Genomic DNA, 18,962 nt, shown 5'->3' with positions numbered 1-18,962 from the left:
TTAGACCACAGAGCAAGAACCTAACTTCAAAAGTAGTAGTGAGGGGCTGGAGGTATGGTACAAGTGGTAGAATGCCCGCTTTGCGTGCATTGCATGCAATGTCCTGTTCCACATATGGCAGTAATAAGAGCACAACTGCTAAAAAAAAAAAAAGAAAGAAAGAAATCATTGTGGAGGAAACATGCTTCATTATTACCGCCATCTGAGGAAACGCGTGACTACAGACGCAGCTGACATGCTGGTGTGAATATCAGTTCTAACACGCAGACAGCTTACGGGAAGGCAGGGTGCGGTGGTAATTATTTTGCATTGCTGGTGACAGAATATCTGAGAGAATCAATTTATAAAGAGGAAAGGGTTATTTTTGCCTCATTTTTGTTTTCAATATAAGTTGGGTGGTCCCATTGCTTTTGACCTTGTCTTGAAGAAGATATGTAGTGATGGCCGGTCTGTGGTTGAAGGGAGCTGTTCACCTCTTAGCAACCAGAGGGTGATGATGCCAAAGGCACCAATGACCTAACTCCCTCTCATTAAGTCCCGCCTCTCAAGATTTCCAGCACCTCCCACTAGAGCCATCCCTCTGAACCCGGTCTTTAATTGGGTGACTCATGTGTCCATCTCAAGCTATGGTCGATGCTATGTACATTGGTGCTCCAAAGCCCATACTCAGGTTCTCATTTCATGAGCAAGGCTGATTTCCTGCCTTAAGTCTCTACCTTCTCATCATGCCCTCTGCCATCCATCCCTACCTTGCTGTCCTTCATTATTCTAGAACTCCACGGAAAGGCATCCACAAACCCAGATGTCAAGTCTTCTGATGCACACCGAGGAAGATGGTTTTCTCCCTGTGACTAAAATTTATCCTTTGTTCATTTAATAACCAAACAACACAAACAGAACCCTTTCAACAAGGAAGGAAATGTCGACATATTCGTTATTTTAGGTCTTCTCTTCCAGGCCAGTGGCCAATGTGGACCAGAATGCACCCTTTGTCCCCACAGTGTCCCCCACATTTAAAATACTTAGCCAGGATATTATGTATTCCCAGCCTGTCAGCTTTGGCTGAATTACAGAGTGCTCAATTATACGCTAATCGAATAGCTGCCCAATGCCGGCCACGTAATGACTTCCTGATTACCTACCTTTAAATGATGAATGAAATGAATATGTAACATTCTGTTCAAATATAGCATACTTAGCATGCCAAATGAAAACTGATTTTGTGCTGCTCTCTCTGAAAAAAAACGTATATTTTATTGTAATTCAGTTCAGTGGCTGTTCCTTGCTTGTTTTCAAGTCATCAAGATAAACATTGAATGAGCGATCTCTGAGAACATTAGTCTTCATTTTTGGCTTCCCAGAGCATGCTGAAGGTGTTAAATATTGCTTAGATTATTTAGGTTCTTCTCCTTACATCTTTTTACTGGAAAAAAATAGGAAGATCATATTTTTTTTTCCACAAGAAATTCTTGTTGTCGATACAGCACTATCCAGGCCAAAAAAAAAATATGTCCTAAACCAAAAGAACAAAATATACAAACAAAACAAATGGAGCATATACTGTAAAGACAACTCTAAGATACGTATATGTTGCTTATTGTCTGGAGCACTTTCAACAAAATGAGAGTCTTGATATCAGCACCCAACATATAGAACATGATCTGAAACCTCCTGCTTATCGGTCCGGTTTCTCACACTAGTAGGTATGACTACAACAGTCAATTGTGCTATCCTTTTGCCTAACTTCATTTTGCCTATTTTAGTTTCCAACCTGCAATTCAAGAAATTGTTTGGGAAAACTCATTATATGTAATTTCAAAGAGGAAACTTCTGCCACTAACCAGAGGCAAAGAGAGGGTAAACAGGTGGGTGTGAACTGAGAAAAGAACTGTGGAAGAGTACAGAGATTTTTGTTACCCGTTCTGGTTAATGCATGCTTAATATTTCAAGCTGATATCGTGGTTAAGCAGTGATTTAATAAAAGGTTTTGCATGATATTATCTCTGTCTAGCTAGCTAGCTACCTATCTATCTCTTCATCTTGCTATCTGTCTTGGACTAGCTCTCAAAAGGACCTTGAAGATTTTCTAGAAAAGAGCATCATTTGACAACTTGAGAAATTTTGCCATTTATGTTGAATTTTGAGGGAATATTCTGAATTAAAGTAGAAAAAAATAAATTTTACCCATTATTTATTGAAGGCTGTTCATAGCTTTTGCATTCCTGTTGGGAATGCGTTCCTTCCCCTCCTTTTCTTCTTCCTTTCTCATTTTTCCTTCCCTTTTCCTTTTCCTCCTCCTTTCTTCTGCTTGTTCACTTTGTTATCCTTTAAATATATATATATATGTGTGTATATATATATATATATACACGTATGTATGTATATACACACACACACTTTTTTATTTGTGGTTATACAAGATGAACTTCAGTCCCATGGTGTGTGGGGTGGGGACTGGGGAAATTCTATTGCTAAACTATGGCAAATCATTTTAAATATACACATTTGTTGCATGTCTATTTTACTTACTATTTAATATCACCAACCCACAGTCCTCCAGCACTAAAGATATGTGTAGAAATTCCATAATTCTCTTCTCCTAGTTTGACAGGAGAGAGACAAGAGACAAACCAATGGCACGTTTTTGTTTTCATTTTTTTCATAATTAATCAGGTTTGCAAAGAAAACAGAGTATCAGCGTACTGTGATAGATTTGTCTGAAGTTCAGACTGTAGTATTTCTTACGGCTGTTCTATAAGGCCTCAGGCTACAGTCATCTCTAAAAATGAGACCCATGAACTCTTTAATTCTTCCCAGATCTGTTTTCTCCTTGCTTCCTGCTTCTCTTGCCTACAACTCCACAGGACAGCAGATGATGATTTTCCTTCTGGGATCTGGGCACTCTGTGGAGGGGTTTTGCCCATCTCTTCAAAAGCAGATGCTCAGGAATCATTCACAATCCACTGGGAATTCATCAGGACTGCTCCTGTTGCACTTCCCTTCTACAATCCTATCTGCATTCTGGGGCAGGAATGGGGAATCTTCACTTTTGTTTTGGCATTCTTTTTCATTAGTGGTATCACGTGTTTTCTGAATCGATGACTCGTGAAGAATATATAATTTGTAATCAGCAAGGGTTCCTTGGCATCCTGCTTCAGAAAGGTGCAAGGTAATGCATGGTGAGCTTCCACCAACCCATTCTGGAAGGAGAGAGCAATAGAAATTGCTCAGCCATGTTTGCTATTTCCAACTATGTCTGGGAAGGGGTGGGGGGGCGGTTACAGATTTTTCTCAGTATTCAAAGTTTCCATATATAGAAAACACACTTTTTGACTCTTTAAGTATTTCCTTGGGGTAGACAAATCGCCATCCTTTGCTTAGCAAAACCATTTTGAGGGGAGAAAAAGAAAAGACATCTCCAGGTAGCATTTTCACAGTATCCTTGGAGCTGAAGATCAAATCTCCTTGATGTGACAATACCACCCTCAGGTTGAGGTGTCCGTGATGCCTGTGCACTAGTAGCCTTCGGGGAATTTGGTTTCCCTTGATTGTCTGAAACAGAAAGGTGTTGATTCCCACACAGGTGGTAGTTTGGGATCCTCCTGTGTCCATGTGGGTCCTTGGCGTCTGGGTCTTTTCTCTGCCTCTAGGCATGTCCTAGGCAGGAGTGGAGAGCCTTATCCCTTATCACCTCAGTGATGTGTTGTTTTCATACTGGTGAATTCAATATGGCCTTCCAAAGCCCAAGTTTCTTTGTGCCGTTTTGTGGGGAGATTGGTCATGCCCCTTCTTTTACCTCATCATTGAAATGGTGACTGGAAAAATGAACATGAGCCAATGCCTACAGAGGATGTAAATAAGAAAGCTTAAAAAAGTTTACTTATATTTAAAGAGCTTTCTGTAAGAAGATTTGGGTTTTGTTTTTTTTTTTTAAATCTTGAGAAACAGGGTCTCGCTAAGTTGTCCAGGCTGAAAGTGAATTCTGCAGGTAGACCAGTAGACCAGACCTTGAACCTGCAATCCTCAGCTTTCTGGAAGCTGGAATTATTGGTCTATGCCATTACTCCCAGCTAGTAAATAGATTTATAATGCATTAAATCAAGAGCCACTCCTTCTCGAGCTTCGACAACTTGATGCTTTGCTAAATGCTTTTTATGTTGAATTTAGTGCACTGTGTTCTTGCTATGATATATATATATATATATATATACACACAAATACATATATGCATGTTTTCTAATGATAATAGTAAATATTATATTATATATAAATATATTTTATGTAAATATAAATCTTTATATAAGTATTATTATAAATAAATATTATACTGACTTGTCTAATGTACCGCTATAATCTCTATTTTCTTTCTAGTAGAATAGGGACACACTGTGCTGTCCAGGGTCACTGTCACCAACACCGAGCTAATTCCCCCCTGTTGAAAGTTTTCTGGCACACCAGTGCTTCTTCAGTATAGGTGTGGTCATCAGGATTCTGGCATTACGGTTCTCTCTACCATCCTGAAGTAGTCCATGAAGATGATGCATTTCTCAGGAATTAACATCTTACGAATTTCCCCGGATAGGATGAGGCTTAGATTTGAATCGAGATCTGGGGTCCTACTTTGCAAAATCATATTCTTCCCACCTTACAGCTGGGCATTTGAACTGGGTTGTGTGTGTGTGTGTGTGTGTGTGTGTGTGTGTGTGTGTCCTGGTGTTGCTCTTTGCTTTGGCATAGCACATCCCATTTTGTTCTGCTGTCTCATTCGTTCTTTGCCAGCGTGGTTTCTGCAATTCCCACCCTGTCCGCCACCCAGGCTATTTAACCACTGCAGAACCTTCTAGGCATGGTGGGGGGGGGGACTTTCTCCTTACCTGTCTTCTCCTCTTCCTGGATTTTGCATTTCAACATGTCAGCTGCAAGTTCACTGAAGCTGCAATTACAGAAAAGAGGATCTCATAAGTCTACCACACACACAATATATATATTTTTACTTAGAAACGAAATGCTAACCAATACAAGGTTAGGACAACACTGAAGTAACAGACATGCCAAGATACCACAATAGGAGAATGGGAAGATGCCACACCCTTTCTTCCCATGATTCCATTGTAGGACCCCCCCCCATCTCCAGGCAATCAAGGTCCCCCGAAATTTTACATCACGGGTCCCGCCCTTACTGCCCTCTGACCCACCCAGGAATTGACTGACTTTCTCTAGACTCCAGGGTTTGTCCTGTTATTTCTGGATTTCAGAAGGAGGGCTCTTGGTTATTTGGGCTTAGTTCTGTAGACAAGGGCTCTAACTGGTAGCCCTGTTCGCATTTGCAAGGGCATGATAACAAGTTTAAAAAATCAGACAATGTTCTCTTGCAGGCCAGGTGTTCAAAGTATAATAAACAGCTCCCTAAAGATTAGAAAATGAATATTTAACTAGATGACTACATTTGATTTCCTTCATTCATTTTTTATTATTTCACTGAAAACCTCCTTGATGGAAATCACATTGACAGGATTTTTAATATCTTCTGGTAAATGAGAGCTGTCATTCTAGGGGAGTGGTATTTCTTCCCCGGGCTGCTTGGCAAACTTTGGTGAGCAGTAATTTTCCTCATGGCATAGGAAATACAATGCATATTATAGATCGAGGGAAACCGAATTCGTCCTGAGAGGTTGATAATTACAATAAAACTAGTTACATTAATTAGGTCCTGTTTACAAGGAGTCTAGTGACATATTTTTTTAAGCTGGAGAAAAATGAATCTCATCGGTAAAAGCTTTACCTACTAAAGGGCTGTTCTTTTTGCCTCCTTGATACAAAGGAACCTCTGTACCCCCCAAAACAGAATTTCATGCACAATTTCAGTCCACTTTTGGAACATCCATCCATCCCTCCCCCCTAAAATAACATCAGAGCTCTTAAGAGCTAATATTTATCAGCAATTATCCTTGAAATAAAGACCCAAACAATTGGCTTTCCCTTTCCGCTGCACAAACCTTTTGACTGTAGTTTCAGATTTGCCATCAAGGTCAAACAGTTTAGAGCTCCACAAGTCACATCAGGCTTAGTGTTTTCCAATGACCACAATTGACCATTTTCATCTGGTAACCAGAGAACATCTCAAGATAATGCAGGAAGAAACCCAAGTTGCTCTGCACTTGACTGTTTTATGATATATATATATATATATATATATATATATATATATACATATGTGTGTGTATATATATGTATATCACCTGCCACCCTGTTCTCATGTCAATGGGCTCAGAGTTGCAGTTGTGTAAGTTCTCTAAGAATCTTCTAGAACTTGAACCTAGAAGAGAGGCATTCTTGAGAGATGACTGTCGTGAGAGTATCTGGCAGGCTTTCTGGTGTCTGCTCATGGATTCCTTCCTCCTAAATGGAGCTAGGTCCATACCTAAGACAAAGAAATCATGACTTCTGCTGCTTGTCTTGCAGGGCGGAGTGAAATGAATTCTTACATCCAGAGCTTGGGTGACAGTGGGAGGAGAGCAAAGCTGTGCAGAGCTCAAGCTGTTCTTTTATCTAACTTTGGTGTGGCTTTTCCGTTTTGCAAACATTGTGGCTTCTGAGTCCAGCGTGTGGATGGCACTGTTGGCCATCACTGCATTACAGCATCCATTCAAATCCTCAATGGAAGCAGAGGTGGATGGCTCCATGGGGTTAATCTGGGATTTCCAAACTAGGTTTAAACAAAAAGGGGAAAAGGAAAAAAAAGGAGGAAATGATAAGCAGGAAGAGGAGGAGGAAAAGAAAAGGAAGGGGAGGAGCTAAAGAGGAGGAGAAAAGGAAGAGGAAAAGGAGGCAGAGGAAGAGAAAAGGAAGAGGAGAAGGAGGAGGAGGAAAAGAGGAGGGAAAAGGAAGAGGAAAAGGAAGAGGAAGAAAGGAGGAGGAGGAAAAGAGGAGGGGAAAGGAAGAGGAAAAGGAGGAGGAAGAAGAAGAAAAAGAAGGAAGAGTAGGAGGAAGAGAAGGAGGAGGGGGGAGAGGAGAAGGAAAGGAGGAAGAGAACAAGAAGAAGGAAACATCCACCCAGGGTTTCCCAGTGAGTGGAGATCTTGGTTGATTCACATAAAGCTTTTCTGTCACCACCCACTTGGGCAAGATGTCCCTGAAATGCAGAATGCTGTCCCTTCTGAGACAAACCCACGGCTGCGTCCGGAGCCTTCTCTGTGCCCTGTGGGCAGATCTCTCCCGTGTGGCTGCTTCCCACCGCTGACACCGAGCCCCCACCTGTGGGTCCCCTTCACCAAGGCTGTGGCTGCCTTCTGGACACAGTGAAGCCACCGGAGGCTCTCCGGGCGTGGGGCCCGCCGCGTGCCCCTCTCCTCTTCTGCAGGTAACCCAGCCCGGGTCCTAGACCCAAGGGGGTCACGGTTGTGTTCAGCCAATCAGGGCATCTGTGAGTCTGCACGCCCGCTGTACTCTCCTTTGGTGTATGCATTTTTCCCCCTTGTCTTTAGGATTCTGACCTTTCTCGCTGCATGCATGCATGAAATAGAAAATTCATGTTTTTCATCAAAAGACAAACAGCTGCTCCTCACTCCTTCCGGGCTGCCTTTTGTTATCCGCGTTCCTCTCTCCACCCAGATCCTCCACGCGTCAACATTTTCCCCATGCATCAGGTCTAAGTCTCAGTCCAAAGCTGCTTCCTGATAAAAATAGCATTTTGTTCTCAGCATGTCACACGTGGAGCGGTTTGAGGAAAGTTGTTTGTGTGCTGGAATGAACCACTCAAAGCCAAAGACTTCCTATAGATAGATGCCTCTATATCTTTAGATATTATATGTACATTACGTGTATAAATTATATATCATACTACATTGTATATATATATATATATTATATACTTTGATATTGATAACCTTAATTGGACTTGAATATTAAGACCACCATCAATGGCCTTATCAAGTTTCATGCTTACATATTTTAAGAGCGTGTTCTTTTCCTCTGTTTTTTTTTCCCCCAGCCATCTTGGCCATTCTGTGCGGTGAACACACAATGCGGTGCTGTCTTTCTTTGTGGTTGTATTGTGTTGTTCATTTTGGGGACATGGGGGAAATGGGAAGGGATGGATGGATGCGAGGGTGGGAGGGGACTTGATTTGTGTTAACGAACTGGATCTGGACCCACATCTTCCCTCAAATTCAGTCACCCCACACATACCAGCGTAGGTGTGAGTTGGGTGGGTAATGAAGGATTGGAAGCATTGGGAACGCGCCTCCATGAAGCGCTCCTCTGAAAGCTGACCGTACATCTTCACAGACTCAGTGTTTCTCTTTAGGAAGTGGTTTGTTTTGCCTGTTTCTTTCTTTCTTTTTTTGTTTTTGGTCTATCTAGTCTATCTAACCTCACTCATTTTTTCTTCCACAAAATTGAAACATGAGAGTACCAAGACAAATTAACCATCGCACTAAATTTGCCCAAAAGCTTTCAAAAACAACATAAGGAGGAAATACAGGCAGCCACACTTTGAAAACTAAAGAGTCCCATCAACTCAAAAAAATTATCTCATTTTTTTAAAGTGATTATTCCCTTTCCTTTTTCATAAACGCTTGGGGTATCTACATTGGACTTGTGACATTGGACTTTTTGTATTTGGAAAGGCAGTGATGGGCATTTAAATTCTTCTTCTCAATATAAAATAGATTGTGTGAAAGTTTGCTTTCTACAGAGCTTCGTGTGTGTGTGTGTGTGTGTGTGTGCGTGCGCGCGCGTGTGCACGTGCGTGCTCATGTGGGCACGCGTGCATGGGTGAGACAGAGAGACAGAAAGACAGCATTCTCAGGTTATCCTTTCATTTTGCTTTTCTTTTGTGTGTTGATACTTACAGAAAATAACCTTCATGATAAGGCTGATAATCCTAAAACTGACAGGCCTGTGGGGTTTTACCAGTGGGGTTGGACGGACAGGAGAAAGAACAAGCTGAGGAAAGAATTAAACAGTTCCCGAAGTGCATTTTACTTACTGAAATGTAATCCCACAGGAAACAGCTCCAAGGTGAGCACCTTACAATAAGAACTCCTGGTATTAGATAAATGTAGGCTACGGTCGGAGGACCCTGCGCAATTGATGAGTTGCAGGCTATTGACTGGTGCGTTGGAGGACAGTCCTTGAGCGAATGTTCCCATTGAACCCTCTGTTGCATGGATACTTTGGCAGCCTTAGTATTATTGATCTATCGGAGCAGAGAGAAGCACTTGCTGATCGGTATGCTGGAAAGCACGTGCTTCCCGAGGAAGGCAGTCTCCTGCTTCCTAATTTCTCATTGTGCTGGTGTGAAACCCACCCAGGAAGACAGAGGCTTGAATTATTAAAGGCCCTGAGTTTTCAAGCCTTGAAGCAGATTTTCAATATTCTGCAAATTATACAGTATCTTGTTTTGGAAAATGCACGTCTCCTGCCCTTCTGTTCACGGACAGAGAGAAAGAGAATGTACTTGGGGGTGGGTGAGGAAGGTTGGCCGTCACCCCCAGGTGACTGTGTTCCTGAAGGTTCCAGTTGGGTTTTTAGACAAGACTTCAGAACCGACGTCGTAGGACTGGAATGCCTGGCCTGTGGTTTGGTTTGTGTGTGCACAGCAAACTAATCGGGGAAGAGAATTCATGGTGTGGCTCATAGTCTAAATACTGGGGCCCGGAAAACCTGCCGTAATAACAATTAAGTTTTCAGACCCTGCATGATGTCTTCTCGCAGAAGCATCCCGTATTCTTCACATGACAGGAATCCAGTCCCCTTTATGCCCAAAAATAAGGTGCAGATTCGAGCACAGGAGAAAACGGTGCTTCGGAAGATAGTCCAGAAAGAAGCTAATGGCGAGGGTCTTAAGGATATAGGCCTCCCATTTCTCTGTTTCTGTCAACGTAGCTGAGCAGATGACCTTCAAAGTATAGTATCCAAATGTGGGAACATGGGTGTAAAGTAGAACCCATCTGATGACCTTTTTTTAAAAATTCCAGTGCTGGATATTGAACCCAGTGTGTTGTGTGATGTTTGCTGGGTAATTGCTCTGTCATCTGAGCTATACCCCAGCTCGGATGACTATTACAAAGACCAAATCAGAACCTACAGAGCATGCCTGGCAGTGTCTGAAATGGACTGGTCCTGTAACTATGTATTAGCACACATATGGCTTTCACAGGAGAGAAAAAGGATGGAAATGTATTTGACTCAAATGCTGTGGCCCATCAGCCTTGTTCAGTTGGTGGATAGATCATCAGTCAGATCTTTCCTTTCTTTCTTAGTTTAAACTTTTTTAAGATTGTTAGTATAAAGGTGGTGTACAGCAGCGTCACCTGAATCCCAGGGGGAAAAATCAGAGCTCTTTCTCTCCACCCCCTAGCGCAGTGGGGTGGGGGTTTTGTTAGCCGCCGCCTCGGGTCTCTGGTGTAACTCCCTTCCCCCTCCAAAACACAAATCTTTCCCTCCCTTGAATACTCTTTTCCTTAGCATGTGGGGTCTGGCTCTTCTTCACCTGCTTTTTACAACTTGGTCTCGCGTTTTCTCTCCTTTTCATATCTCAGCGAGGCAACACCGAATCTGGGAAGACTTGTCTCCACGTAGTGTCCTTGATAGCAGCATTGACTGCGGTTTAAGTTTCCTTCATCGAATTCATGAGTATGGGATGATGGTCTCTTTTGATTCCTTTAACATGGAAGTTCTACGAACTTGAAGCCTTCAGGCATCAGAAGGAAAGGACTGACGTTCTGTGGCCACTCAGCACACACATACTTAACAGATGTGTACAGAAGCCACAGCCCTGCCGGGTTGTGTCCTTCCTTCGAAGCTCTATATTGAGTACTGAAGATCTCACTGTAAACTCCGAAGGCCTAGATTCCTGACCAGGCAGAGACCGAGGCACAAAGACCCCAGGGATATTGCCATGAGGCCACATGCCATTCTTTTCCTCTCTGGTGGGATTAACTACGCTGGTCTCTGGAGAATGCTGCATAGGAGAGCTGACACCACTGGTCATTAGGAGAGGCCCACATCCTCCCAGAAGGAAGGAGGAGAAACTCACATCCTAGACACCACCCAGCAGGGCAGGTGCATCTTCAAAACACCTTGGCACCGTTGGCACATTCTCTTACATGCCACTCTGAACAGAGAACCTCTCACCCGCATTCCTCTCCAGAGACAGCCCTGGCCTTGCTCCTTCTACACCTCCCCTCTCCCACGTGGCTCCCACACCTCTTGGGTGAAGGCTGCTTCCTCCTGACCCTCTCCATCTCTCCAGGACTCACGACTCCTGGAGCTCTAGTCAGGGTGCATGTACCAACGTCACTAATTGACTAATAATTTTATGCCCCGCCTGGACCGTAGTCTTGGCAAGAAGGCCCATCTTTGTTTCACTCTCTGTTTCCAATGTGGGCTACTATTTTCCCCCTTTCATTTTCCTTGGGAGATTCTCTACTGTCTGAATATTCTCTTTATCCCCAAACACCACAAAATGATATGAGACACTTTTTTTTTTAGTTAAATATTACCCTTAATGATTGTCTTACATTTCCTTACTGCTGTGGTTTTGTGTTATTATCTAGAGGTGATTTTTATCAGGTGAACCATTTTTAATCTATGTAATAAATGATTATGAAATTGAGAAAATGCAATGGAAGAAAATCAATATCTATGCCCCATGACAACAGGTAAAAGTCTATCTTCTGGCATAATATTTTGACAGAATAATTTGGCTTATGATAATCATGATCATTTTCAGGCTTATTTTCCCTATTATGTAATGGATATTAACATATAAATTTTCTCTGTCCTCAGAGAAAGCATAGTATGTTATTTTCCCCGCACTGTGGTTTCTTGTGTCTCTAGGAAGTTTTAGGTATTAAAAAAGTACAGGCTGGCACCTGTGGCTCACACCTGTAATCCTAGCTACTCAGGAGGCTGAGATCTGAGGATCATGGTTTGAAGTCAGCCTGGGCAGGAAAGTCCATGAGACTCTCATTTCCAACTAACCACCATAAAATGGGAAGTAGAGCTGTGGCTCAAGTGATAGAGCACTAACCTTGAACAGAAAGCTCAAGGACAGCACCCAGGCCCTGAGTTAAGCCCCAAATAATTCAAGCCAAAAAGAAAACCTTCTTTATTAATTGACTGACTTCACTGATTCTGCTCAGCGTTTTGTGTCAACACTTTTCTGTCTAAATGACCCTTCCCACGTTTTAAAAAGTATGACTCTGAACAAGCAGCTTACTCTTTTAGAGTGATCTACTTATATTTTTATACAACCTTAAGATTGCCTGTGATGCTAAATCAGCTTTTAATTACCATTGTAGTTACACAGGGTTGAAAAAAAAAGAATCTATTATTTCCAGAACACAGAATGGATATGACCAGCACTGTCTCGCGAGTACGGTTATTTTAAAGCTTTTATTACTAATGATCATTGTTTTATTATAACTCATTGTTCACTGGCCTTCTGGGCTATTTGCTCAGAGTGGCATTCAGGGATACAGCTGCTCTTACAGCTGTGATTCCTCTGAGATTCTGCCGCTTCAGGAAAGACTCCCAGCTCAGATTGGGAAGAGGGCTATAACAGGGCTCAGGGTGACATTTAAGCTTGGGGTTCTCTAGAATGTGCTACAAAAAAGAGGGGTGCATTTTTCCCCACTCTAAGAAGAAATTAAGGAATGGCAGAGATAAAAACAAAAACAACAACTGATAGCATCCATTAAACGACTCGTGAACCAGTTCTCCATTTCAGATTCAGTTTCTGTTGGAGTTCCACTTTATAAATGACCCCCCCCAGCCTAGTTCCTGATCAGACTTCCTTCTCTTCGCTCCCCGTGCACATGACCGCAGGTTTCAAAGTGTGCTCTACCCACTGTGCTTCTGGAACAAACCATGTATTCCAGTAACTCCCCACCAGGCCTGAGACACAACAGGAAGGCGTTCAGGCTCTTTCTGTAAGATCAAGGAATTCCCACCCCAGCCGGCTAGGAGGCTGTACAAAAGTTTCCAACCTTCTGACCGCAGCAGGGACTAACTTCCAACCGGAGTCAGTTGTTAGACTCAACCAGCAAGGTCGAGATACAGGGATAGAAATGGGGGTGATGGGAATGGGGAGTGATGCGAGTGGTTGTAACTAACATGCCTAGCCACGCACGAACATGTGTCTTGAAGTGTTTTTAGTCGTGAGGGTGGTCGCATTTATTTTTTCACCTACTTAACACAAGGACAGGTTTTCGGCTACCCTCCCCCCTGCCATTTTAAAGTTCATGCTTTTTACAAATGAAGAAATATTTCCCACAACTTTATCCTTATTAACAAACCCTCTAGGACTTGGGTACGTTCAAAATAGTTCTATAAGATACATGTAAATCCCTGGTTGAAATCTGCAGATGGTTTGGGGCTCCACATCATTATCATCGTCTCCTTTTCCTCCCTCCTCCTCTTCCTCTTCCTCCTCCTCCTCTTCCTTCTCCTCCTCTGCCTCCTCTTCCTTCTCCTCCTCTTCTACATTCTTCTCCTCCTCCTCTTCCTCCTCTTCCTTCTCCTACTCCTCTTCTTCATTCTCTTCCTCCTCTTCCTTCTCCTCCTTGTCCTTCTCTTCCTCCCCTTCCTCCTCCTCTTCCTCCTCCTCCTTCTCTCCTCCTTTCTCCTCTTTTTTCCTTCTTCTTGTTTTTGCATTCCCAGAGCTTGAACTCAGGGCCTAGGAGCTGTCCTGAGCATTTTTGCTCAAGGCCAGCACTCTACCATTTGTTTGAGTCATAGCTCTATTTCCTGCTTTTGGGTGGTTAACCAGAGACAAGACCCTTACGATCCCGCTTGGGCTAACTTGGAGCTGTGATGCTCAGACTTCTGCCTCCTGAGTAACTAGGATTACAAGTATGAGTCTCCAGCCGGCTGGCCAGCACTATATTTCTAATTAGACTAGGTTACCTGCAAACCAGCTTTGTCAAGAGAATGAATTTCAAGGCTTGGCCTTGGTGTCTTTCTGTGTGCCCTGAAGTCCTTTAAAGTAAGCTACAGGCAGCACCGAAGGGAGATGGCTCCTCATTTTCTCTCCAATACCAGTTGGGGTGCGGAGTCAGAATTCTTGCCACCGGTCAGCAGTAGGAGCCAAGGCCAGGCAGTTAGGGTAACCTGGGAAGAGGCCACCTTGCCAGGAGATGGCATAGCAGGAAAATCTCAGGGCTGAGCCCATTGCTAAGGGTATCAAAGAAATGTCTTCTGTCCCTACAACTGAAAGACAGGAAAGTCAGAGAAGTTAGATTACTGGGTCAATTCATAGTTTTTTTTTGTTTTTGTTTTTGTTTTTTTTTTGTCTAATCACCAGGAGAAGGGAACAGGGCATTATTTTTTTCCCCGTGTCCTCAATACATTTTCTAAAGGGTAAAACTGTATTTCTCGTAAACACCATAAAACCAAACAGCACATGAAAAGCATTCATCAACAAAGGGAAATGATCCCGAGTATTGAAAGAGTTTTGCTAATTATACAGTGAAACAAGCATAAAATAAAAATAGATGACAGGCACTCTGTCGGAGAGCAACCTTTCTCAACAGTGGTAGGCGGAGAAAACCACTTTCCGTTTTTATGGTAGTTATAGTTTTTTTTAAATTTATGTTTTTGTTGTGGTCATGGTATTTTTTCACTGAAACCTTCCTTGCTTAATAAGTTTTGAGGAGGAATAAATGTCATATGTAATTTAAATGATTGAGACATGCTCTCACGTGAACGCATATAAAATGTCTCCGCGTGGGAGCCGAGGTCCTTGTGTTTCTTCTTTTACGAAATCAAATTTATAATCGCTTCACACCGAATCATAATCAAGTCTTTGGATCCAGACATATTCTGCTTTGTCTTGGTCCGTGCCTTTATGCCAAAAGGTTTTTCAATAATTAATAATAATAAATAATAATTTTTCAAAAATATTCTGTGACCGTTTTTGCTCTGCCTACATTTATTTGACTTCGGAGTAAGATATAAGAGTTTTAACATTTATTATGAAAATAATAGGGTGAAATAGAATAAGATGGTCTGAATGATTAATTTCCTATGGCCGGAACACTGTGCAAATCTAAATGATATTAATGCTTTCATTTTTTCATAGTCAATATTTGCATTTCTTATAATGAAAATCCGCTTTAAAAAAAAAAAAGAAAAACTCCAATGAATCATGATCCTGAAGCCACGAGCAACTGAGGATGGTTTTTAAAAGAGGATGTCAGGCTGAAATGTACATCTCTTGGTGAAGGTAAAGCTGCATTTGTTGGGATGTAGAGAGGGAATTCAGCAGCTCCCGCTTTGCATGTGCTCCAGTGTCAGCAGCACGAACAAGCCTCTAGAATTGTTCCTTATTTAGAAATGCCTCTGGTCTACAGAGGAGGAGCAGTAAACGTATGTTAAATATCTAAGTGGGTTATTTTTATGATGTGACTTATTTAGATGGTGCTGCTTTCCGCATTGATATTCTAGCTCATCATAAAGAAACCAAAGATCTAGAATAGAAACTTCCAAACTATTGAATCTTATAGAAAGCCCACTACAAGCACAAAAGGCTGTGATTTATGGAGGAGTTTCTAAAAGTCTTCAGAAGACCCTGTTTTTCCCTTCAAAGAATCGGAGTACCTACCAACCAGCAAGCCCTATTCTGACCATGAACTTCAGTACAGAAGAAGATACCGGTTAAAGTTAATCCATTTGTTGAAAACAAACTACTAAATTCATGCCAGATATTGATTTTTTTAAAAAAAACAAACTTTATGTGGTCAAGCATGATTGGGCTCACCTATAATCCTGGCATTTAGGAAGCAAAGCAGGATATGCATGAGCTCCAGGCCAATTTAGAGAATTCTAGGCCAGTAAGAGATACATAGCCAAGACCGTGTTTCAAAATGCCAAGAACTGAGGTCTTGACTCACTGTTAGAGTATGTGCCTAGCAAGATTTTAGTCTGAATTACTTCACTCACCATATTTTTGTCCAGGTTCATCCATTTCCCTGATAATAACCTAATATTGTTCTCCCTGGTGAATGAGTAAAGTTTATATAGATGGATGGATAGATAAATGAAAACTAGATAGTACATAAACATACATACATACATATATACATACATACATATATACATACGTGCATATATACATATGTGCATACACTGTAGATGGAGAGAGAGATGGATGGATGGATAGATGAGGTAGATAGATAAATAGATGGATGGATGGATGATAGATTAGATAGATAGATAGATAGATAGATAGATAGATAGATAGATAGATAGATAGATAGATAATATATATACAGATAGATGGATAGATAGATGATATAGGTAGGTAGGCCGATAGATGATAGATAGATAATGATATGGATAGATAGATAGATGATTTAGTTAAGTAGGTAGATAGAAAGAAATGATAGATGGTAGGTAGATAAGATAGATGATAGATGGGTAGGTAGATGATAGATATAAACAGAAGACAGACAGATATAGATAGATGGTAGTAATAGATAGTAGAGATCAATAGAGAGATAGATAATGACACAGATATGTGCATAGATTGACAATATAGGTAGACAGAGACAGAGGGCCCCTGGACTCTCTATTGGGAATAGATTGACAATAGACATGGATGCACACATGTCTTCTACCTTCTGGGTAATTAATACCCTGAAGAATTGTGGCTGGATACTTGGGCTAATTGCAGTTTTAGGTTTTGAGGGGTCTCCATGCTGCTTTCCAACGTGCTTGCGCTCATTTGCATTCCCACCACATCCTCCCCCCTCCACCCCCATCTCCACAGCGTTAGCCATGGTTCCTATTTTTGCCGAGGGCCCTTCCTGCTGAGGCAGGAGGGGACCTCCGTGTTGATTTGCATTTTCTTCATGGCCAGAGATGCTGTCAGACCCTCGGTGTTTAAAGGCAGAGAAAGGAGAAGGAGGTTGTATTTGTTTTCTTGCTGCGTAAGAAATGACCGTTACAGATAGGTACCGGCCTACAGGTGAATCTACCACCCCTCCAGGTTCCTTGCTGAGGTGCTGGCCCCCTCTGCTCAGTAGTTCCCAAGGACCCAATAAGTGTGCTGCTAGTCTAGGTTTTCTATGTCTTGGAGTCTTCTGCCCCGTTGATGTTGCTGTGGGCCGGATTCATTTCCTGGTGGTACCAGTGCCACTTTTCCCTTCTTCAAGGTCGGCTACATCTTCACTGCCTTTACTTCTGTTAATGGCCTTGGTCCAGACCAGTCAGAACCGGCGTCTTCCTTCTGCTGATCTGAAATTAAAGTTAATTAGGGGTTGGGGGTCATTAATCACATCTGAAAAATTCTTTTACTCTCTCATATTTTGTGGTTTAATTAAGGACTCGCCTGGTAGCGGAGCCACAGAAATTAACCCTAACCATACCCCCAGCTATTGAGTTTTATTTTTTTTAATATGTATGTACCTGCATACGGGCTGGGCATCTATACGTAGATTGTACCTCTGTATATGAAGAGTCAGGTCACAACACCAAGTATGTTCTGCGGTACTCTGAGTCAGATTGAGACAGAGTTTGAGAGTCGCTGGCGTCACTGACAAGTTTATAATCATTCTCACGTTTCCAAAAGTAAGGATGTACTCAGCCAATCACACATGATACTACTCAGCAGCTTTGGGTCTGAAGCTTCCCAGCATCTATTATTAGTTGCAGTGATTTTTGCATCATTCGCTCAAATCAGCCACTGGTGAAGAAGGCTTTGCGTTCATCAGCCCCGTCTGTTCATTCCTTGGGGTCACCAGTTATTTTAGAAAATAGTATGAGTACCTTCAATAAATGGCCACTATATTACCCGGTAGAAATGGCATGGGAGAGTAAGAGAATTTAGAAAAGAAAACCAAAGTCGGAATTCCTACTATGAGGAGGCTCCATTGTGGTGGTGTGGCCTTTTCCCATCTTCCCTTCAACAAGTAGAGGAATAGGGTAAACAACAGCAAGAAAAGAAAGGAAAATCTTAAGCGTAACAAGAGGCCAGCGCCTGGAATATGTCTCGCATACATTTTAAAGAAAAAAAAAATGCTCTCAACCCCACAATAGGAATCGAGAAATTAAAGCACATTTCTGATCTCTTGCATTTTATTTATTATTTATTTTGCCCGTCCTGGGGCCTGAACTCAGGGCCTGCGCACTGTCTCTGAGCTGGTTTTTGCTCAAAGCTAGCATTCTACCACTTGAGCCACAGCGATCTCTTGCCTTTTGTCGTAGAGTTTCCTTACATTGCCCCAGTGGACTTGAATCTCTGAGAAGGGGTCTGTCACTTACTCCCTAAGGCTTACCAGTCCTGGCATTTATTGAACTCACACGTGGTTCCCAACCAGCTGTGAAAAACCCTCTATCAAGCAAAACCCACCTCTCATCTGTTACTGCTGAGCAGAAGCCACTGGCCATGTAGAGATCAGACACATTACACTTTGATTGTTATTTGACATGCAGGCTTCCTAAATGGCTCTTCAATGAGCGGCAATTTCCCTAAACCAAAGCCCGTTTTGATCAGCCAATTTCATTGTGATACTCGACCCTCCTCACCGCACTGAGCTTCCGTGTCGTACTTCAAAGTGTAGGGTGACATTGTAAGGGCTTTGGTCTCCCCTAATAAACTCAGCACCATTGGTGGCAAAGAGCTGCTCTAGACTTTAACACCAAGGTTTTATGTGAAAATAAATGTTTTCTGTTACGACCTTGTGATGATTTTTTTTTGCAAACGAGCTCAGGTTCAAGGTTAACACGCCATTCTGGTGTCTGAGCAGTTGATGCTTAGTTTAACCTCGGTGAACCCTTGTGAGTGGATTAGCTATCTGCCACCCTCACCAACGATCCCTTATTTACTGATCTCCTTACAATTTCCATCAACATCTTTATCTTTGCTTTCCACGCAGGACTCTCAGGGTATCAGTAGTATTTTTTTTCCTTTAAGGATCTCCAGGAATGGAATACATTTGTCTCCATTTCTATCT

The sequence above is a fragment of the Dipodomys ordii genome, unplaced genomic scaffold (genome assembly GCF_000151885.1).
Source record: "Dipodomys ordii isolate 6190 unplaced genomic scaffold, Dord_2.0 Scaffold112, whole genome shotgun sequence".
NCBI lineage: Eukaryota > Metazoa > Chordata > Mammalia > Rodentia > Heteromyidae > Dipodomys > Dipodomys ordii.
This window is presented reverse-complemented; position numbering follows the sequence as displayed.